This window comes from Cupressus sempervirens, chromosome 3, assembly GCF_028749045.1.
Source record: "Cupressus sempervirens isolate cs-2001-9-10 chromosome 3, ASM2874904v1, whole genome shotgun sequence".
NCBI classification, from domain to species: domain Eukaryota; kingdom Viridiplantae; phylum Streptophyta; class Pinopsida; order Cupressales; family Cupressaceae; genus Cupressus; species Cupressus sempervirens.
Genome location: NC_143120.1, coordinates 1,062,926,493 through 1,062,950,322, shown reverse-complemented (window position 1 = coordinate 1,062,950,322; position 23,830 = coordinate 1,062,926,493). Strand labels below are relative to the sequence as shown.

Here is a 23,830-nt window from a genome sequence, read left to right as displayed (position 1 = left end):
CCAAACTAAATGCAATCCATAATGGAACATGTAAGGGGTGTGCATTAGGGAAGAACACTAAAGGATCCTTCCAAAATAGTCTAAGCAAAACTGAAATTGTATTGGAATTAATTCACTTAGATTTATGTGGACCTATGTCAACTCCATCAATGGTAGGGTCTTTTGTGGATGACTTCTCCAGAAAGACTTGGATCTACTTCTTGAAATGCAAAAATTCAGAAGAGATCCTTAAGAAATTCAAAGAATTCAAAGCCCTAACAAAAAACTCATTTGGAAAGAAAGTTAAAACCTTGAGAACTGACAATGGGAAAGAATTCACTTCCAAAATCTTTAGAGAATTTTGTATGCCGGGATTAGGAGGGACTTCATTGTACCCTATAATCCTCAACAAAATGGGGTAGCTAAGAGGACAAACAAAACCATTATGGAAGTTGCAAAGTCAATGATGTATGACCAAAATTTAGATACTTCGTTTTGGGTAGAAGTGTCACGAACAACTGTCTACATACAAATTAGATGTCCTTACCCATATCTAGATAATAAAACACCAGAAGAGGCCTTTACCTTGATAAAACCTAATATAAGCCATCTTAGGATATTTGGATGTTTTGTCTACATACATGTACCTAAAGAGAAAAGGACAAAATTAGAACCTTCTAGGAGAAAAGGGATTTTTGTAGGTTACAACAAAATTTCTAAAGGCTACAGGATCTACCTACCTGATCAAGGCCAAGTAGAACTGAGCAGAGATGTCACTTTCGAGGAAGACATTCGCATCAAAAATCAAAAAACTTAGAACAATTAGAAATTCAGTTCTCACCTGAGAACATGGAGGAAGAACCTAATTCTGAGACCCAGAGAGAGCAACTCGAAGAAAACCCAAATGGAAACCATACTAGTCCTGAGATCCAGAGGGAGCAAAATCCTAATGATAACAGAAGGAAATAACCACTTTGGGCTAGAAAGTTGTTATGGAAGCAGAAAACATTGCTACACCTAAATGCACTTTTAGAGAGAGTAAGAGGCCTAATATATATTATCGAACTACTTGGCTCTAATGAAGGAGATTTCAAATGCAGAACCTACTAGTGTTAGTGAAGCTTGTAAACACCAAGTATGGAAAGATGCCATGACATAAGAGTATCAATCCATTCCAAAAAATGATGTGTGGGATATAGTACCCATACCTAAAGGAAAATCTATTGTCTCCTCTAAATGGCTTTTCAAAATTAAACATGTTGCAGACGACAATATAGAGAAACATAAGGCACGTTTTGTTGCAAGAGGCTTCTCATAGAAGGAGGGAATTGATTACGAGGAGACATTTCCACCAATTGCCAGATATATGTCTGTCAGAGCAGTTATAGCCATCGCTACAACAAAGGGCTGGAAAGTACACTAGATGGATGTAAAGACAACATTCTTCGAAGAGAATGTCTATCTAGAACAACCTGACGGTTTTGTGATTCATGATGTAGCATCCCATGTATGCAAATTGAAGAAAGCACTGTTGGATTTAAATAGGCTCCTAGAACTTGGTACAATAGAATTGACAAATATCTTATAGGACTAGGTTTCTCTAAGATTGAAGCTGATCCAAATCTCTACTTTAAAGTTATTAAAGGTGACATTTTAATATTAAATTATATATGTTGACGACTTGTTGATTACAGGAGAAGATCACCTAATTGATCATTGCAAAAATAATCTATCTTCAGAATTTGATATGAAGGATTTTGTCTACTCGCTACTTTTTGGGATTGGAATTTTGGCAGAAACCTAATGATATCCTTCTAAATCAAGGGAAATATACTATTGACATTCTAAAAAGTTTTGGAATGTTAAACTGTAGGCCTATGTCCACACCCATGGAAACAAACTTACACAAGTTAATAGAAGCAACAACTGGATCCAGATTTCCAGATCCTACCCTCTATAGATAAATCATTGGATCCCTGATGTACTTGGTTAACACGTCCTGACATTTTTTATACAATGAATGCCTTGAGTAAGTTTATGTGTGAGCCATGTGAAATACACCTTGTTGCTGCTAAACCCATTTTGAGGTACGTACAGGGTACTATTGGAATATGGACTCAAATATAAGAATGTTGATACAAACTTACATGGATACTCAGATTTAGATTGGGATTGAAAGAACATGTTTGGATGTTGTTTTAGTTTGGGATTTGCCATCATCTCTTGGATAAACAAGAAGTAGTATTCGGTGGCACAAAGTTCTACTGAAGCCGAATACATTGCAGCCGCAAGGGGAGCTAGAGAAGCTGTATGGCTTTACTAATTGATTGTGGGACTGCCTGGAAAGTTCTTGAAACTTACTACTATTCATTGTGACAATCAAAGTTGCATCAAGCTCTTAGTTAATCCTGTTTTCCACGATCGATCCAAGCATATAGAGATCCCTTATCACTATGTGAGGGATATGGTCAAAAGGACATCAATTTAATTGGAATATATTTGTACAAATGATCAAACAATGCATATCCTTACCAAGCCTCTCTCCAGAGTTAAAGTGGAGTGCCTCAGAAAGAAACTTGGTATGGTTGAAATGTAATTCTTGAGACGAAATCTCAAAATTTGTTTTCTTGTACTAATATATATTTTTAAAGATGTTTAATGTGTAAACTCTTTTATCATATGTGTGACTATATGACTTCATGGGCCTCACCTGTGTATATTACTAAAAGGTGACGATCTTTCTGATAATGTACACTTGTATTCAACATTGTAAGGTGATGACTTTACAATGTTCACTGTCATGCTGACTTGATAGTTAATATCTCTCAGACTAATTGATTGATATCATGCTGACTTGATATCTATTGTAGATCAATTTGGTCTTAATGAGATAATCATGGTGGACATTATGCGACGTATTGTCCATGGACATGCCATGATATGTTATGGTAGACACCATGGGACATGGTGTTAGTGCATATACCATAACTAGGATATCCAAGTATCATGCTGAGTTGATGCTTTGTATACTCCTTGATATTACGTGCTAGGTGATATCTAAAACTATTCATACCTTGTTCTATCCCCTAGCTAAGTGGGAGTGTTAAAAGTGATAGCATCGGTCAACCTAGAAACAATGAGGAATTGATAATCATGTACGCATACATGTATACCAGTTCACTCTGTGAACTGTTATACATGTATACATACATAACTATATTCATGGTCAAATTTGACGATCCCTCCATTAGCGATCTGACTGATCACTCCTTAAACAAGTATGCTATAGTCGGTTATCTCTTGCACATCGATCTAGTATTGATTATATTCATGATCGATCTGATTTTGTTAATTCAAACTAAACACTAATGAGACCTGTGTTGTAGTTAACAACCTATTATATACGTGCCTCTTGGAAAGAACTGCGATTGAACCATCATAACTCATCATTGGAATAGACATGTCTATTCTCCCTTAGTATTATATATATCCGATGGAGAATGCAAGAGATATCACCATTGAAAACTACAAATCGTTCTATCTCTACATTTGATATCAGTTAGAGGTCAAATACGATAATCAAAAATTCTTGACCAAGTTAGAATATAATCATACCATTGAGATCGTTGACCTATACCTGTCATAGAAGAAAGATATCAGAAGTCTGAAATTAAAATAACAGTCTGCTAATAAATTTACCAAAGCATTTAGATGCTATAATGCCCCTTTCTTGAATTTTAGGAAAATAATAAAATTAACAATACCTAAGACAACAATTTTTGAGTAACTTACACAATTTCACCCAAACTATGTCAATAGAAGTTGCTAGTAATTAATCCAACAACATTCATAAAATTGCACAATTATTGATATCACCACCAAAAGTGACATTACAACAACTCTTGACAAAAATAATAATGTTAACAATGACTCGCAAAACTTTCCTACAATGTATTGAATCTACAATGCACTCCTTGAGTGGAATCCCCTAAAAAAGCATAAGGGTTTCATCCCCTGATTTGAGTTATCAATGGGGTTTTAATATTTTATCTACTGGTCATAGTCTCCTGTGTATTTTTGTCCATAGAAGATTGAACACAAGGTGCCGAGAAATACATAACATTTATGATGATTACAATTGTTTCTAGTTTTATATGCTACCCTTAAAAGATTAATTAGTTAGCGAAGGCCCAAATCAAAATGCCACACACTACCATAGGTTGGCCTCACGACCTTGTAATCTTGTCATGCTACAATTTCCCGCCATTCTACATGTTACCCCAATCCTTTCATCTTGTTGTGCATCGGTTGTTTCTCGCCCTTCCTCTAGTCTTGGCACGTGTCAACCTACTTTCATCATCCTTTGCACTTGACACCTGTCTAGCTCCACTTCTATGCTTTGCCTTGGGTGGGTCAACACCCAAAATCCCTAACTATAGTTCATGGGCATGTCGAGCCTCATCTTTGACTCTAGACACCCAATCTCTCAATATTTTGACATGCATCGAGCAACAAGTCCAACACGTAACCCTAGATAATCCTCTAGGGTGATTATGTAGTAGGTCTCAATCTCAACCTTGACAATTCCCTGAGTGGAAAATCCCATGTCCATTTTTTTGAAAAAGCGACATCATTTTTGTCAAGGGAAAATATGTTATAAAGGTTCTTTTAGATGGTCTTAAACCAACAAAATTCCCTCCAGCTCCTAAAATGACATAAATACAACAAGGGCACATATTTCAAGTTGTTCAACAAACTCTTTCTCCTCTAGTGCACCTCAAAAGGGGATGTTTTACCTAGCTTGAAAATAATTTGGCATAATGATTAGTGATCTGTGGCAAACAATAAAAGGGGAAATTCTTATAATTTGTATGTAGCTTTTGTGGGCAATGACCAAGGAATTGTTTGTGAAACTTGATAAGCCTTTAAACTATTAACAAAGTGCCTAAAAATAGGCAATAGCCTTATAAAATTGTGCTCCATTGTGGTGAGTGGATAAAGACTCAAAAGAGTACTTTAGGGCCTCCTCTCATTCTAACCTGACAATCGTTTTTTAATGTGTGGTCAGCCTCAAAAGGAATGGTAAAACAGATCTAGGAACATAAAGGTGATGGCAAAGAGATTAGTAAGTTCCTTGAAATGCATATTCTCTAGAGCTTAGCCACCCCAAACTCAATATTTTTGTTGGTTGAAAACAAAAAGTGTGTTAACACATGCAAAGGCTAGTTTCAAATATCAATGAGGATGATGCTTATCAAATTTAAAATAGTTCAGTCTTGTTTTTGGTACTGAAGTCATGTGGACTCCACAAATTTGTCACTTGTTTATGGTCTTGTTTGAGCAATTTTGTGTTAGAGTTTGATCTTGCTTTCATTCAAAGGTTCAAGTCATTTGGAGATGTTGTTAGGAATACAAGTCTGGTTGTTACTTGGATATGCTGGTTATGTGTTTTATTGATGACAACATATGTTCTTGAGTTCACGACAAACAAAGATTTTGTACATCGCAAAGGATTATTGGCACATCGAAGTTGGCACAAACAGGTTAAGCTATGCAAGCTTAGGATTATGTTCCTGGATGAGTATAGATGCTACATCTATGTTCGCTTACATTTATGGCAAGTATTGGTTTAGATAGAGTTTATTTGGTGAAGATTGGTAGCAGACCAGTGTGTAGGAAATATTGACAGAAACAGCTGTTGGTAAATTGGTTATATCTTATTAGTGAGATGAATTAAGGACAGCGAGCTTGGATTGTGGTTTAAGACATGTTCGTGATACTATGTTCGTGTTAGCAAGTTTTAGAGATCATTTTGGAGAGGTTGCTGAAGTGAAACATGTGATATGTTTTACTGTTAGTTGACTCTTTTGGTGTAACGTGTTGGTCTTCATTGTAAATTGTATTAATTGTATTGTAACATGTGGGAACCTTAATGTAATAATTGTAATGATGCTTAAGAAGGCGTATATAATTTAGTTAGGTCCTATAATTATACATTGGGGGAAGCTTTAACAAGATGACCTAATTAGTTATTTGGAAAGAGTATAAAGGAAAGGTGTTTTCCTTGGTTAGATATTATAGTGATGATCTATGTATTTTTGTGTATGGTGATATGATGCGTGCTTGAAGGCTGGATAATCAGAGTAGAGCAAAGATTGGTTTGGTACATGGTATTGAGCTTCAAAGGAATTGTATTGGCAAGTAAGTTGTAGATCAATCAATTCAATATATTGATATGTTTCCCTAAAGTGTTATCTTCACAGCTGCTGGAGCAATTTAGATAGTGGGTCTAGTTGTTTTCCCATTAACATTTATCAAGGTTAGAACCTTCTAACAAGGGTTCAAGGTCTCCTAGCAGAGATCTATCCTTTAACGTGGATTGTTGTATTCAATGTACTATAGTTGGCTCCTAACAAAGTCACATCCTTTCACAATGAACATATATATTAGTACACTATGTTGTGTGTGCCATCCCCATCGAGATTTTCCCTTTGATCAAGGTTTTCCCTAGTCAACAAATCATCATGTCATTGTGCATGGTTTATCTCTTGTTATGCTTCATTGTTTTGATTATTGAAATTGAATATAACAAGATGGATTTAGGTTTAATTGTTCACAATTGTTTCACCCCCACTCTCAGTTGTGTGTGGACTTAACTTCTTAATAGATTTGTTGACATGTTGCCCTTTCGATTTGTAGGGTTTCAATTTGTTACCATCATGCAAGATATAGGGAATTAAAGTATTTCCAAGCAAGGTTTCAAATGCAAAAGACTGCCAAAATTTGTTGGTCAAGGTTCTAGTAAGATTGCAACTTTTCAAAATTTTGTATTTTTAGGATTGCTTTTAGCAGATTTCATTTTTCAAGAATTAGTAAGATGGGTAAACAATCCATCTTTCTATATTTAGAATTTGTGTTAATGAAAGATGGCTTTTCCAAAGCTTGTTGCTTCTTCAAATGTCAAAATAAAAAGATGTTTTTGAATCACAAAGGTCATTCATGTTTAACATTATTTTTAGCACCAACTGCATCATTAAGTTGTCAATAACAACAATGGCTATTTTCAAGTGGAGGATGTTGTTGATGTGAGTTTTGTTCCACTACAACATATAGAACAAAGGGCTAATATCCCAAGATAAAATACCAAATCTCCAACTCTCTTGAATAAGGATGCTTATATGCTAAACAATAAATATGAATTGTGTGATCAACTAAGACGACCTCAAGGTTCCTTCTTAATTGTGGACTTATACTCAGTCTTATAATATGATATGCTAGTTATCTTAAAGGGAATTGCATTGTTCATTCAGTGTATACTAACTTAAACTGCAAAGAGATCAAGGTTTAGAAATTCTATTTAACTGTAAGAATGTAAGACAATGTTGATGATGGGGTGGGCCTCTAACTGGTCCTTGCTTTGTCGTGTCAACTAGACATAGGAGGGTGTTATCTTTTACGAACGTGGGAATGGTTTTCACATTGTCAATACTCATTCAAATACCCTATGAAGGAGCAATCTGAATTAACATTTCCAATAGAAGTTAAACACTCGCAATTTAGGCCCAAACTAACCTTGCACTATAACGTACAATCGACAAGTACCAAAAGCTAAGAACACTAGCTTCACAATTCATCACCATTCAATATCTTCTATCCATCTACTTCTATTCAACATGAAATAAAATCCTGATCTAAGTGAAATATCTTAAGAATGATGCAATACTTCAAAATGGTCATATATATCCACCATGCAAGCACAAAAATGAATAAAACACAATTTTGGTAGTATTTTGGCAACAATTCTCCAATATAACTCTCTTACAAATGATGTGAGCAAGCCTTTATATAGGGACTCAATTACAACAAACAACCAAGATTGGTTTGAAATCAGTGGCCCAGATTAATCCATAGAGCCCTAATTAGGGTTTCCATAGCCATAGCTACAAATATTAAATGTCCACCTAATAACAATTAGGCAACACCATGTCTGCCAATAATTTTTTTATATTGCTTTCATGGGCCAATAGGAAAATTTATTAGGTTTAAACACTTGATAAGATGCACCAATGCATGGGCCAATCAGAAATTTACAATATTTAGTGGGCCAATGAGAGGAGAGGTTAGGTAGAAGCTTGTAGGTTTACAATATTTAGTGGGCCAATGAGAGGAGAGGTTAGGTAGAAGCCATCACTTGAACCAATAAGATGACACCACTTGTATTTACAACAAGCCATCTCTAAGAATATTCTGTCTTTTATCCATTTCTTCCTTGGCACATTCAATGAATCTAGATACAATATGATGAAGTTCTTCCACTAGGACACTTGACACATGCTCATTGGTTGAGGAAATGGCTGCCACCTCAACATGCTCACCCTATAAACTTGATAAATACCCCGCCTTTGATGATGAGAAATCATTGTTAAGCCTTCCATTGTGATTGCTCATGTTTTCCAATTGCCTCATTTTCATGAATTATCTTGATTGGATGGGTTTCTTGTTCTTCCCCTTCAATGTCTTAGACTCTTTCTCTTGCCTTGACCTTCTAAGTTGCTCCAATGAATGATTTCAATTCAACTTTCCTTCCAATACTGAATCTCTGTAGGTGTGATGGTGGAGGGTTTGCATGCCACCAATGTTTTGATCTTCTAAGTTGCCTTCTTGGATGTGTTGATCCTTTTCATCTCATTGTTGATGCATTCTTCTTCATTCCTCGCTATTATCTTGTGCATCAATCTCTCTTGAACTTTTGATTTCCGTCTTTCTTGTTTTCGCTGGTGGACCTCTCTTTTCCATCTTCTTGGCTTTAGACCTTGAGTTCTCACCACCTTTTCCCATAGTAGAATCTGCAATAAACAACCCTTAGTTAGCTTCCAGATTTAGTTGCATGAAACTTGGATTAAAATCTAATTTGCTACTTGCTGATGTATGGAAATCAGACCTCTGTAAATTTATATATGACTGAATATCTAGTCAATCCAGGCCATAAAATCATGTGAAAACATTGAGAAATTGATTGAATCTCTATCCTAGATGTCCCAGTGCCGTTACCAACACAAGTCCAATATGATATTGACAAAAAGGGGACTGAGGATTTGAAACTAAATTCTGCTACAGAATCAAATAATTCTGAAAATGATGATAAATCTCTGTAAACAGAAAGAAGAACAATGTTGCAGGAGATGAAACTTCAAGTCGTTTGACTGATTTTGTTCAATTTGAACCCTAGGACTTCCTGACAATGATCAAAGTTTGATCCCTTTTTTGAATTTTCTGGTAAATACTTGCAAAAGTCTGATTGATTTGCTGGGGAATGATGAAAATCGGAGCTTGCAATCAAACCCAAATTGATGATTAATGCTTGTAATTGGTTGATTTTCAGCCTAAAATCTTGGAGAAGAAAAGTTGTGAGTTGAATCCTATCATCTCCATTCAAATCCTGCAACAAAATGATTAAAAGAACTCCAAAATGGCTGTCTCTGATGGTCGAAATTCTCAGATATGCCTCCAATAAATTTGAAAAGACTTCTTTTGATTGAGAGAAAGGTTTGTTTATGTAGAAATTTGCCTTGTTTTCCTTTTTAATGATTGCAATCTGATATTTAATGTCAATCCTTATTAAATTTAAGCCTCTTGATCATTTTAAAATTCAAATTTAAGGCCTTGATGCAAATCAAATCTCTCCCATTCATTGACTGCAGATTATCATTGAAATTTTAAATGTCATTCATTAAATATCCAAGTCCTTTCTTGCTCAATTGATGTTTTGGATTGATATTTTGATCTCATGTATTTAGTTGAAGGCCTTGGATTTGGATCTGAATTTAAAATCCACCCTTGCATTTGAAATTTATAAAATTTTGAAGCTTCTCCAGTAGATACGTTTGGGCCTTCTGATCAAGATTTTTAATTAGTTCTTGGGCACTTTAGTTGGGTTTGGGTTTAAAGTGTTTAGGGTCTATTTAGGCCATAGGTTTCATGTCAAAGAGGCCCCTTTAATCTTTGATCCGGTCTGATCTGCAATTCATAGGCCACACACTACCTCCCTTGGGGCCTATGCCTTGAACATCGAGCCCATGCGCTAGGCATGGGGGCCTTGGCATCTTAATTTTGATTGGATAGAACTGATTCATAAGTCATATGCTTCAGTATAGGTCTGGGCACCTTGATTCCAGCTCACATGCCTTGAATATAGGTCTGGCCCATAGCTTATAGCCCACACACTTCATAATAAGACCACATGTTTCATATTGCTCATATTCGGGCAGGTCCTAAGTGATTAAGGCCCATATCTGCATTGATTTTAGGCCCATAAAGGCTAAACTTTTCATGTTTTGGGCTCATGTTAAGGCCTTAAGATCAGACACTAGCATATAGGGAAGGATCTAATCAAGTATGGGCCTCGTTTAAGTGAGTTTAAGCTGGATTTATGACTAGTAGGCCACATGCTAGGCATGGTGCTGAGTTTTAAGCCCAATTTTATTTGAATTTAGGCCTGGTCTAATCAGACCAGGCCCACACATTACTACTAGGGGCTTGTTTTATCCATTTTAAGGCCTCATCTATTCAACTTTGGTCCTTACATTTCCTTCTTGATGCCATACGCCAGACCATACTTAATTATTTAATGGCCCAATTTAGCCAATGAGGTCAAACTAAGGTCTGCTCTAAGCGCCAGACCAGGCCCACATGTTTGATTCAAGGGCCGTTGTTCATTGGTTAAAGGTCTTAGCTTAGAATTTAGAGCCCAGATTTATAAGTTCTATGACCCATACACTTCATTTAGTCCTATTAGGCCCATATGTTGGCTACTGGGGCCCAATTCCATCCTTAACTGCATCAATCTTAGGCTGGATTCACCCCTACAAGGCCCACATTTCATGTCAAAGAGACCTAGTGATTTGTTGAACTTTTCTCACCCTCTTCCCTTGAATGCTTCCTTCTTCCTTCATCAAATTTATGACATACAGTTGCTTCCTTCATCCAATAAGATACATTTTCCTTCTACTTCCTTATGTGTCAAATCAACAGATGAGGAGGTGGAATCCACTCCTTCATGTGGAAAACTTGCCACTTGAAGAGGTAGAATCCACTTCTCTATGTGTCAATACCACTTGAAGAGGTCGAAGCCACTCCTCTATGTGGCAAACTTGCCACTTGAAGAAGAGGAATCCACTGTTCAATGTTTACACAAAAATGAGAAATATTAATTTAATGTCAACAATAACTCTCATTATTTCCCCTTTTATGGCTATTCACTTTGGCATTTTTTGTTTTGTTTTTGGTTCAAAATTCTTTTGTTTTAATTTCCTCATTTTCCAGACTTAGACAAATTTCACCATTTTCTCTGTTTTTGACCCTTGGACATATTTTATCATTTTTTCCCCAAATTTGACACTTAGCTAAATTTTGCCATTTTCCTCAATTTTCACACTTGATACTTTGGAAAGACTTACAAATTTTGAATTGTTGTTGGCATTGCTCTACCACCTGAACCTACCAACATAAAGAGGGGGTCCCTGTAACAACCAATTTTTCTGGGTCTTAATTAAAAACTATCATATCAAAGAAATACAGTTATTACTTCATTTTCATAGGAAGACAGTTATATCAGTTATGTTCATGTTAATGAGATTAATAGTTACAATTACTTAAACAAAAAACTCATAACAAACATCTGAAAATACCATCAATGAATTTACTATGGAAATTAAAATCTACATATCATGGAATTCAATCCGAAAAATCAATGTAGGGATGCTTTTGCAATCACCCAGATTAGTTCACAAATATCACTTAAGAGCAATTGACGATTACCATCAAATACCACTATATCAAAATCAAATGACGATTACCATCAAATACCACTATATCATATAGGGCATCACATACCGCTATCAATTAGGGCATCAGTTACCATTGGATCATTTAGGGCATCAAATACCATTGTATCAATTAGGGCTTCAGATACCACAGTATCATTTAGGGCTTCAGATACTACTATATCATTTAGGGCATCAATTATCATTGGATCATTTAGGGCATTAGATACCACTGTATCATTTGGGGCATCAATACCACTGTATCATTCCTTTTCTTCCGATTGCTTAACTATGGCAATAACATAAGATTAGAAGATATGCTCTTAATCATTATTCTTATAAATAAAAGATTGAGATAACAATCCATCAGATAAATCTATCTCTCGCAAATAAATATATTCCACGTTCAGTTAGAAGATCAACCAATTTAACTGATTGGCAATTATATTGACGATAAGAATTGCTTTCATTTAAAGAAATAACTGTAATGATGATATAACTCAATTAATCTTACCTCCTACTTGAACATACATCATAAAAGTAAAAATACCTGTTTTTGACAAACGTTTGAATGCATAACTTATCTTTATCTGGTACACGTCTAACATTTTGTGGAGAGGGGAAACATTGTCAGGGGCTTAACCACCCAACCTTGGACCATAACTTATCCCCTCATAATATCTAACGAGAAAGACCCTCCCTACCTGGAATAGACATGGAACACCTTGTCATCCACCGAGCATCCTAGTATCTAATCACACCACTGGACTTGACAGCAGGAGAATTCAATAAATGTGATCATGCATGAGCTATTAAATGATTCCTTTTAAAAGTAATAAACATTGTTATATCACATTTAATTCTATTTCATGTTAATGCATATTCCTTTCTCTCACCTCTTCACCCTTTTCCTTTGGCTATACAGCCGGGTGAGCCTTACTTGTTGGAATCTTAGAGCAAACGACTTTGTCAATTTATTCACGAAGATTATATACTTCCAGCATTTCACAATTTGTGATTACATGATTATGTTCTTAAAAAATAATAATTGTAGAAATAACTATCATCTGATTCCAAGGTCTATTGGCAAAGATAACTTATCATTCCATGTTATAGACACTTCACTATGCTTATTGGTAAGCAACTCCCTAGAGTTATATAGTTATAAATGAGGATAATCTACAGCTGCAGATATGGAAATCGATTTGTAAAAATATTGGAATAACATTAATTGGAAATGATTATCACATGACCTGATATAAATTTGGAACTATCTGTAGTCTTGCTAAATGATTTGTATCAGTTCTTCTTCGAATGCTTGCATACCCACAGTGTTTAAGTACTAATTAAAACCTCAACAAGGAAAGAGCATATATGGCTGACTATATTGGGATGGCATTGCTGTAAGATGAAAAGGTCTTCGAATGGACTTGCAGAAGTTCAATTGATTTATAGTAGAGAATCGGTTGTGGAGGAAGCTAGAATAAGCAAGGAAAATGCGATCATAAAAAGAAATCAAGAATGCGTTCTCTTCTTTCTATCGTATCACCCGACTCATGATATAAAAAGAATTTAAAAATACTCTTTGGCTTCCGTAACTTAAAGAATATTTGTCAAATAAAAATGCCAAGTGTTCAATTGGTTTCAAACAAGAAGAATAAAAGATGGAAAAAGAGTTGGAAGGTTATAATTCAAAAATTATTATGATTTATATTTATACACGTACATGTAAATATATTGGTGAGGTGGCATCATTTTATTATAAGAAAATAATATGATGGTGTCACTTCATTTTTATATCTATGTGTACGTACATAGATATATATTATAATAATATGGTGAAAGATCATTCAAAATTCTTTGAAGTACGTATTGTATTATAATTAAATTATTTTATGTTTGAATTTGTTTATTTAAAAGCTCATGCAGTTCCATCAATTGTGTCCTGATATTCAAGTCGCTAGGTCCTCAACCATGGTGATTCACGATTCATACCCATTTGTCCAGTGATGGTGATGCTCCTGTGCCCAATTCTTTTCTGACAATGCTTCCACCCCTTCAATGTGCTTCCTACAAGGAAATTCTCCGCAATTAAATTATATTACCATAACAAGTTATTTAATCATAAATAATCATAATGGCTAACTGCCTATTCAATCCCATTAATTCATGATAAATAATTAACTAGCATGTCATCTTCATATGAAATTATGACAACTAACCATCTTACCATTTTCACAGGATTATAACAAATTTAACTGTCAACCGACCTCATGTGAACCTCAACGGCTATATGAACATTTTAAGATAGGTAAAAAATTAACAGTCCCCATTTGCAATGGAGTGAAAACCTCACAACAGATATGAACCTTTTTTGAGTATTAATATTTTACTAATTGTTTTAAGATTAGTTTGCTTTAAAGTGGTTTTGTTTTTTCATTTCTTATGTGATATTTGATTAAGGTTTAAACGATACTTTATGGGATATATATTTAATATTTTCAAACCCCTAAAAGCTCTTTAGTGTAAACTATAAATAAGTCCCTTGTCGACATATCTTTTGATGTTAGTAGAAGCTAGGATTATTCTGCAAAAACTGTTCAATGCAAGTGCTAAAATATTACCAGATTCTCTCCAGCAATCCTCAAAGTATGGTTAGATTCTGTACAAAGTCTGGTCCTTGTCAAATTCTCCCCAAATTCGCCTGCAGAGCTATGAATTTGCTGCAAATTCTGTCAGAGGAACCCAGGCAGAATTTGCTCCAAATTTTGAAGAATTTTCTGCACAGTGGCCGAACCTGGGCTGAATTTGGTCTCAAAACTTTTTTTTAAAGACTTTTTCAAAGAGTTTTCTTATAGAGGAAATCCAAATTAACAATAGGTGACATCGAAATCGACGATTATAGAGGAATTCTTTAAAAAAAATACGATGTCTTTGAATGCAGGGCTTAAAATTTGAATCTCAACTTTTGATCTTACCTGGTTAGAAATCCTCTAACCAATACAGAATAAAAATTCAGATAACTGCACTTATCTTTTGACAATTTCTTTCATTCTCAAATTGTCCCCTTGATATGGAAATATGTTCCATGCATGTGACTAAGAAAGTGTATCATGTTGTATGTATGGCTAAATGATGCAATCAATATCCTATTGAACCGAAAAATAGATATGGTGGTGTATTTTGCTATGTTGCTTTACTATTAGCATAGTGATTTATGGACTTAGTTGTTGTTGCATATATTTATAAACACATAAATATTTTAAAGCAATATAATTTTGTACGGATGAACCCAAAAATGAATCCGAACCCAACCCCCCAAAAAATTAGACGAATTTTGAACCCGAATCTCGAATCTGCATCTGTACCAGAATCCGAACCAGCAACTTAGATTATAAGCAAGCCAAAGAAGAGTGCATTTAGTCCAACTTTGTACTAGCGAGATTTGTCCATTTAAATTGTAGCTTTGATTTCAATTTAGTTGACTGTTTCATTAAATTGTGTGATGTTCAAACTGTTCAAGTTTTTCTCATTGATGTAGATCTACTGTCCTCTGTTTTAGCTAGTAAACATTTGTTTATGTTATTCGTTCAAATCCTTGTTTAGTGCAAATACTGGTCTTTGTTTCAGCTAGTAGAAAGTGTTTCTAGTTGTGCTTGATAGTTTACTCTCTTTAATATCTAAAATCTCAGTGATAAGAGATTTCCTCTATCCATTATATCAAGATTTCTGTTTCTGGATTAAATTGTGTATCAGATTTTTGCATCTTGCTGCAAGGCTTTGATTTGTAACAGTCCAACAGATGTACTTAGATCTAAAAAATTTCCATTCTGGCAGAACTCCATTGAAGTCATGTATAGTGTGTATACTTGTTAATTTGCCTACAGATGTAGTCTAGGGTTTTATTTGGTTGAGTCAGATCACAGGGAGCTTCCTCTTCCAATTTGAAGAATAATTGTACTTTATGTGCTGTTTTGTTTTGTGTAGAGACATTTTCTTTTTCCCATCCTATGGGTGAAAGAGATGGAGGCAAAGATGGAAGTGCAATAGACATGTCAAATTGGACCAAGGGGTAAAAAGATGGCTAAGGGATTGCAGTATCCTAAGGAGAAGGTGAGGAAGGAATTTCCCATTCGTTTGACTTCTTGAGCTTTTGGGGACCAAAATTCTGTTGATTGCAGAGCTGTGGTGCAAAGTTGGATAGGTTAATAGGGTTGATCTGTCACCAAGTCACATTTTGCCAACTTCTTAATAAGGATGGACAAAAGATAAGAATCAGATACAAAGGCAAATGAGAAAATGCAGCACAAGTAATTGGAGCAAAAAAAAATAGAAGTCTCTTAGGTGGTTTGGACATCATTCACCATTTGAAGTAGTTGGTTCTTTGCAGTAGGTTTGATATCAGTTGAACATGTCATAGAGAAAAGCATGCACATATGACACATTGAATCATAAATGGTTCTTTGAAGTAGCTCTGATTCTAATTCAACTTGTCACAGAGAAAAACATGCACATGTGACGCTTTCAGTCATAGTTGAATCCTTTACATGAGACACAAGAGTAGTGTATATTTTCTAAAAGAGGATTTCAAGTATTTCCTCGTCCTTTTAGGTTCTGAAGCATTTGTGCATTTTGCTAGGTACTTTTGTTATTTGTGAGTCCGCCTGATCCCTTCTAAACATGAAGTATGAGATCTTATTGGTTGATTGTGATTACAATTTTAGTAATTTGCTATAATTGAGTGGCCTTTGTTCCTTTGAACTGTTATTGGCAGGTATAGAGGGTAGTGGTAATGTCGTATGGGTGTTTAGTAATCAAAAACAATGTAGATGTCCATGAAAGCCTCATCTAGGAGTAAACTTTTAAGCTAATGCACGAATAGCAATAAGATCAAGGAGAGCCTTGCACATGGAATTGTCAATCACATTGGGTTTTTCTAGGTTATTTCTTGTGTTATTGTTGAATTTGATACAATTTCTCTCCAGCCTCAGCACATTTCTTGTGCATATTTACTCTTTCAATCCTTTGTTCACTTGTCTTTGTATTTAGATTTGGTTATGTCCAATCTTATTAGGAAGTTGTCAAGAAGTGGCCTAGTGGCATATTGGCCCTATTGATTGATTTCAATTGGACCATTTCAAATCACACCTCCTTGATTAGGAGGCTTTCGGTCCCCAAAATCTTATGGACTTTGAAGATAGGGAAACCTCTCCCTTAATATATCTTGCACTCCCTTACTTGTCAACCTCATTGGACATATTTTTAAAATCTAATTGTCACTTTCTTTCTCATTTTCAATAACATTATTTTGATGTTACTTTTTTGGAGATCTTTGCCTTGGTTACTTTCTTTTGTACATTTGAATTTGTTGTGAAACAATCTTTTGTCACTAGGCTTGCCATAAATGATGATTCTTGTAAGACATTTTTTTTTGGAAAGAACCCTTCTCCTATTGCTTCAGTTCAAATAATCCTCTTTTTTATGTTGGATATAAGCTTCTTTTCCTTGATTTCTTCTTCTTGTTTCATTTCCTTTAGAAATGTTCAATACTATTATGTTTCAGCATCTTTAGAGTATGCAACCTCTTACTGTAGAATCATTTTTAGATTCACGTGGAATGTAGTTTCATCCATGCTTCATGAGCATTTCTAAATGCTTTAAATGTATTTAAAAGCTATTGGGCATTGAGAAGGTGAAGGGGTTTACAGTTCATCTTGTCTTGTAATTGTTTTGTATGAGGATTAAGATCATGATGTTTCTGAATTTTCATTGATACCATCTCTTAGACCCTCCTAACATGAGGATGGCCCCCATCTTAAGTTTCCTTGTGAGTAACTAAATTTTCAAACCATGGTTTATCAAATGAGCATTGAGATTAGGTGATATACTTGGGTGCAATACTAATGACTAGCTCAACTCAGTTGCCATTCCTATTTAGTTGGCAACAGGGACAAGGAAAGTGTGAGATCATCCATGGCACATGTGAGGAAATTATACCACCCAGAACCAGAGACACCAACTTTTGTTGCACCAACTCACACATCTCAAGTTTTGGACCACAAAGTAGTCCATATTTCTATTTTCCAATATCTGACCAAGTTCTCACTAGTGTCCACATTTGTAAATCTTTCCAGTACTGGAGCTGGGCATTGTTTGAAACAATTGAGTCTTTCCCATCAAATTCTCTCATTAATTATTAGCCTGTGGTATGGCAGCTAGCTGTTATAATCACCAAATTTTGTTTAGTTTCAAAGGACAAGTTGTTTTTCCTGATAACATTGGCTACCAATAGTTTATGCTTGGCCATAAAGATTCAAAATGTGGTTGATGGCCTAAAGAATACACAACGACATTGATTTAATTTCACAGTTCTATAGTGCTTAGGAAACATCTAAATTATCATTTGGTACAAGAACCAATGAAGATGACCAGTTATTCTCTACACTACACCCTTTATTAGCTTGAAATGTTTTGGTACATTAAACTTTAATGTAATGATTAGCTCAGCTCGGTTGTCATTCCTATTTAATCGGCAACAGGGACAAGGAAAGTGTGAGATCATTCAATGATTCAACTAGTATCCTGCAAGAAACCAATGATGTATCTCAACGTCAATCCAGATATGTGCACTGAAACAGTGGTATCCAATTAATTCACATGATTATAGATCTCAGGAGAATCAAATCTGAATGCATTATAAGTGTCCATGCCCCATCCATGATCTATAATTAACATATAAATTTTATAACACATTCACTAATATGAACCATTGGTTTTGAATGTTGTACTCTTAGTACCTACTTAAGAAACAATCAAATTCGTATTTAGGAATGTTATCTCCAAAAATTTGCTTGCATAAATTGGTTAGGGGCATCATGTAAGATTAAGTACAGCCACAACTCACCTGGTTGGGGTTTGAATGTTGATGGGATTGGGTGTGGTGGTACCATTTAACCACTTGTGAACAATGTACAATGATCCCACATATAGATTTCATACATATGTACTATAGCAAAAATATATATCATTGTATCAATTGTAAGCTAAAATAATGGAAAAACAATTAACAATTATGAAGGAATAGTGAAGAGTTCCTTCTAAAATGTTGAGCTCACATCCAACAACACTTTGCTCCACAACAATGTAGTTAATGATAGACGAAGATGATCTTGAATCAACCTATTTTAGCGAACAGAATTAGTGATGTAAATCTGTAAGATCAAGGAGAAAGAAACATATTCTATAAGGCATAGAAACAAGTGGTCTCATTCATTTCTTGAAAGATTATTCCATACAAAATCAACACTTCATAGACTTAGCTTTGTCATTAATGGCCCAAAAACAGTACGAATGGGAGCAATGACATGCTTTTATAAACTCCCATGGCGGTTAAGAAATATAATTAACTTCAGCTAACCAACCAACTTTATCAATTATGCATAATAAACAAAGCCAATTACACCACAAGGAGCATTGCCCCTTGACCTCCCTAGTTGGGAGCTTTTCTCCTAGAACCTTGCAAGGGGCCCTACCCCTTAACCCCACTAGAGACTTTTCCCTTTGACTACATTGGGGGCTCTACCTTGAATCCTCACAAGGGGTAGGCCCTTGACCTCAAAACTCCACTCACCCTTGTTATTGCTCATGCAATCATTGCCACGCTACGTTATCGGATTCACACCTTGGATCCTCGAATCGGGTCCGAGTGCAAAGCGGATTCAAATCCATCATTGACCCAAGAGGAACCCGTGCGGACCTAGAAGAATCCCATGTAGATCCTTGTGGACCCTTAGGGATCCATAGGCCAAACTAAGAAAATGTGGGGTCAAAGCCACTTAAAATTGTTTGTTTTATTATTATTTTTCTCCAAACACTAAAACGACCCCAATATGGAGCCTTCAAACACATTTCGTTTCACATTTTTTGTCTCCATATTTTGCCAAAGTCTCTTATTTTTTTGTATATGTAATGCGTGCGCGCGCACACACACACAAACCGATAGGAATGTTTGTTAAATCAAGGGTACCCCAAGTTTCCAGTATAGGGACGTGTGTTTCATAACCATACTAATAGTAGAAAAAATATCTCTTGATCAAAGTTCCCTGTATGCTAACATTGCAAGTAAGATTACATGGGTAATTTCTAGGTTCCTTCTAGGTTTGATAGGCTCAATGGTTAATGTGATATGCTAGTATCATGAGGGGACTTACATTATATTCCTCAAATCGACTTCAAATAATACTGGCTATGGGAGCTTTTAAATGATATTGCAATGAAAGTACTTTTTGGGGTTTTCTGCAATATACAAAAAGTAAATGAGAGTAGGGTTGAGGAATTCTTTTCTAATCCTAAGAACTTGAAAGATGAATACTGCTACGATGAAATCTACCAAACTGTAATGTCCCCTTTTTAACATTCATAGCATGATGTTGTCGTTAGCCTATTTCCCCACAGTCCCGTAGGCTAACCAGGACATCAAAAGGGCTTAGAGGCAATTTGGCCTTGATAGTTTCAGTTGCAGGTCTTTCTGAGGAGTTTTGAGGCAACTTTGGGCATACTTACTATTTATAGTAAGTCATCTTGGGCATGGGTGGACATCCAGTGGCAGCGGTATGTCGATGGTAATTGTTTAAAATCGGCAAGAAGACTTGTTTATCATTGATAAGATTTGTTTTGCATTGATAAAGGTATTTTATAAAGTTAAATTTAAATATTTAAATTTATTAATACATAGACTATAGTTTGTGGGAAATATTTAAATTGAAAGAGTCCCTTTTATTTTATAACACATTGGAGACATAAGTTACATAAAGGGAGTTATGTATTATCCCACATTGAGAAAACGAAGGATGGAGCTCTCGTGAGAACACTATAAAAGAAATGGAAGGGCTTTTTTTAAACATGGTTGGAAATATCAAAGAAATTGGAGAATTTTCTGGAGGTTATGTCTCAATAGTTTGAAGGACGAAATCCCTTCAAGTTGAAAATCTTGACGCCATTGAAAGATATGGTCTTGAGATTCAACAGGGTAGCAATCCAAAAAAGCAGAAACAAAAAAGCAGTCTGAAAAAGCGGAACCGAAAAAGCAGGCGGAAAAAGCAGAATCGAAAAAGCAAGGGGAAAAAGCGGAACTGAAAAAGCAGGCGGAAAAAGCGGAATCGAAAAAGCAAGCGGAAAAAGCGGAACCGAAAAAGAAGGCCGAAAAAGCAGTTCGAAAAATTAAAGCAGAAGGGGCAGCATTGAAGCAAAATTATTACAGCCATCTACAACCAGGTTCTCTTGTTAGTATTGTTTTTTTTTTAGGGTATTATAAGTTTCAGCTGTAAGTGTGCATTATACCAGCATTGTCATTTTGGTAATCCATGTAAATGCCAAAGTCTTGGCCATATTTCATGAGCATTGTATTAGAAATTTGATTGCAATCAAAAAGATAATAGTTGCTGGTGTCATTTAAGCAACATTCAATATCATTATTTGTTAGCTAGTTAGTTTGCACACCAACTGTTTGTAAAAATGCCAGTTGGCTGTAAGTGTTCATTTCTAATGCTTAGATCATATATACGCATTGAATATTGTCAAAAATTAGTAGCACACTCATGTTAGGCCATTGTGTAGTCCATTTGGAGTCTTCTAGCTCAAGATTCTCATTGATGCAAATTGAAAAAGAGTCATTTAAAGCCAGCTGAAAAACTATATCAGTCATACGTCTCTTGCATGTGAATTGTTTGATGAAATTCCTTGAGCTTTCATCAGCATTTTTTGAGGGCAGATTTGAGGAGGGCCATTACAGTGGTATCAGAGCTTGCTTGCAAAGTGTTTGACGAAATGTCAAACAACTGAAGTATAAAGATTTTTGGTGTTTGAAGAAGTTATAACCTATTGGGGTTATTACACAAACTTTGCTTGGCCACATTCAATAACTACTCAAAGTCGGTGCAATTCTCAATGGTTGTGCATAATTCTCATATCACAATGAACACCATCATAAATGAAACAATGTGCATCAATGATAGAAGTAAAGCATCCACATAAGGGCCTCAAAACCAACCTTACATAGTGCTTAGGAATCACCTAGGAACAAAAGGTATGAGAAAGACGATTCCATCATAACGCTATTATCAATCGCATTCATCTAAGTAATTCAAAAAATATCCACTCTAAATGAGGGAACATAGAGAGCATGCAAGCATCAAAATACACCAAGAAATCACCAAACTGCAATAAAAACTTTATTACTTTGGTAGCTATTAAGCAACAATCTCCAAAGCATTTGCAAAATAAAATATTGAAAAGTTAGAAAGCAAAGAGAAAAGCGGAAACATATTTTATCAACTTATCAATTACTTTAGATCCTAAAGTCTAAATGACAAATGTTATACCTAGGGTTTGAGTAGTTCTTCCTCTTTTTGCCATCTCTCAAGAGAATATATTACCCTTTGCTTTCTCATAGCTTTAGAGTTTGGCTACAACAAGATCTCTCTCCTTAACTTAGGTATCACCCTCTGAATGCATGCAATGATGTCCTCCATGATCTCTCCATTAGGATCTGAGTAAGAATTGTCAAAATTAATCCGGGGGATAAAGAAGTACCTTGTTGCATGAATGGGTTGGTGGAGCTGATTGTTCCAACTCCTATCAATAATTTCTTAGATGGAATCAAATTTGAGTCTATCTCTCTTGTAATATAGTTTTTAGTCTCCTTGGCCCTATCCATAGCCTCATAAAGATAGCATATTGGGGTTTGATCCCCATCTACCAATCACAAAATTGAAAATTCTAACCAAGGGCAAGGACACCAATTGAAAAATACTAATTACAAAAAGATTAATTAATGAAGTTACTAAGTAATAATGAGAGTCTTGAGTGAAGAATAAATAAAAATTCAAGTTTCGAAGTTGCCTTCACACTCTCTGCAGCCTTTTGTGCAAAATGGGTTTCAAAGACTGTGCATGGGACAACCTCTCCTTCAACTTTATTTGAATAGGGTGAATCTAGCCATGGTTGTCTCACAAAAATTTGTTGCAAAGAAGTCAAGGCACAAGAATGCTTTGCAATGTCAAAAAAATTATTGCAAACCTTATGAGACTAGATCTCACCAAATCTCTCCCTTGAGTCTTCTCTCTAATCACATTTAGAACCCAAGGGTGATTGTAAATATATTTTGTGATCCTAGCATCTTGTATAGTTGGAGTCACCCAATCAAGTTTTCCTATGCCATCTAAGGAAGGTCAATGATGTGTTGCACAAGGTGTCCAAAAACGAGTGGGTGCCTTTTTTGAAGGATTCTACTTGCTGCCACATATGTTGTTGCATTATTTGCGATGATTTTCACCATACTCTCTATTCCCACCTCCATGACAATGTGCTCCAACATTAATGCAAATGATTCTACATTTTTCACTTTATTGGAGATATCAATTGATTCAACAACACTGATTGGCCTTGCAAGCAACCAAAAAATAAATAATGGTACCATTTTTTGCCGCTTGTCCACCCATTGGAAAGAATGGTGCAGCCATATTTTTTCCATTCTATTCTTTGGTCCTCCACCACTTCTTTGCTCTATCAACTTCATTTGTGAGCAAATTACAAGAACAAAGTGAAATTAGGTCCTAGTACACAATTTTGATTTAATAAACAAAATAATTAAAAATGACATCAAGTGGACTATTTACTAATCTCTCACCCAAATCCTTGTGAGAAGGGGTCTTGTACCGTTTTGTTGAAATTGTCATTGTAGTGACCGACTTTAGCCAATAAGGACTCTACCACATTTAATGGGATGTTGTTGAAGTACCAAAAATCAGCATATGCAAGTATGTTTTCTCTTGCAATTCCCTATTCCATCTAGTGGCCTCTAATGATGTTTGTGCTTGAACTGCATTGCTAGGCTCAAAATAACTACCTATAGGTTGTGTCCCCGATGGTGGTGCAACATAAGGTACTCTATTGGAGGAAGTAGAAGTGGCAACCAAGGCAGTGCTGAGTTTATGGATGTGTAAGTCACGACAATATCCCACTATGCCCTC

General features: G+C 35.5%; 1 protein-coding gene across 12 annotated transcripts in view; it reads left to right on the top strand.

Annotated features, from left to right (window-relative positions):
* Positions 1-23,830, top strand: part of LOC149570403 (EID1-like F-box protein 2) — a 104,572-nt gene that overhangs the window by 59,016 nt on the left and 21,726 nt on the right. For 5 of the 12 annotated variants that reach the window (XM_089823056.1, XM_089823049.1, XM_089823050.1 and 2 more), the window contains one exon: positions 15,789-15,914. The exons of 6 other annotated variants lie outside the window; for them this stretch is intronic. The gene's annotated coding sequence lies outside the window, so the exon portion shown is untranslated. Of the gene's footprint in view, positions 1-6,760; positions 6,781-15,788; positions 15,915-23,830 lie in introns of those variants that run through there. One more of the 12 variants, XM_089823054.1, reaches the window with a different exon arrangement.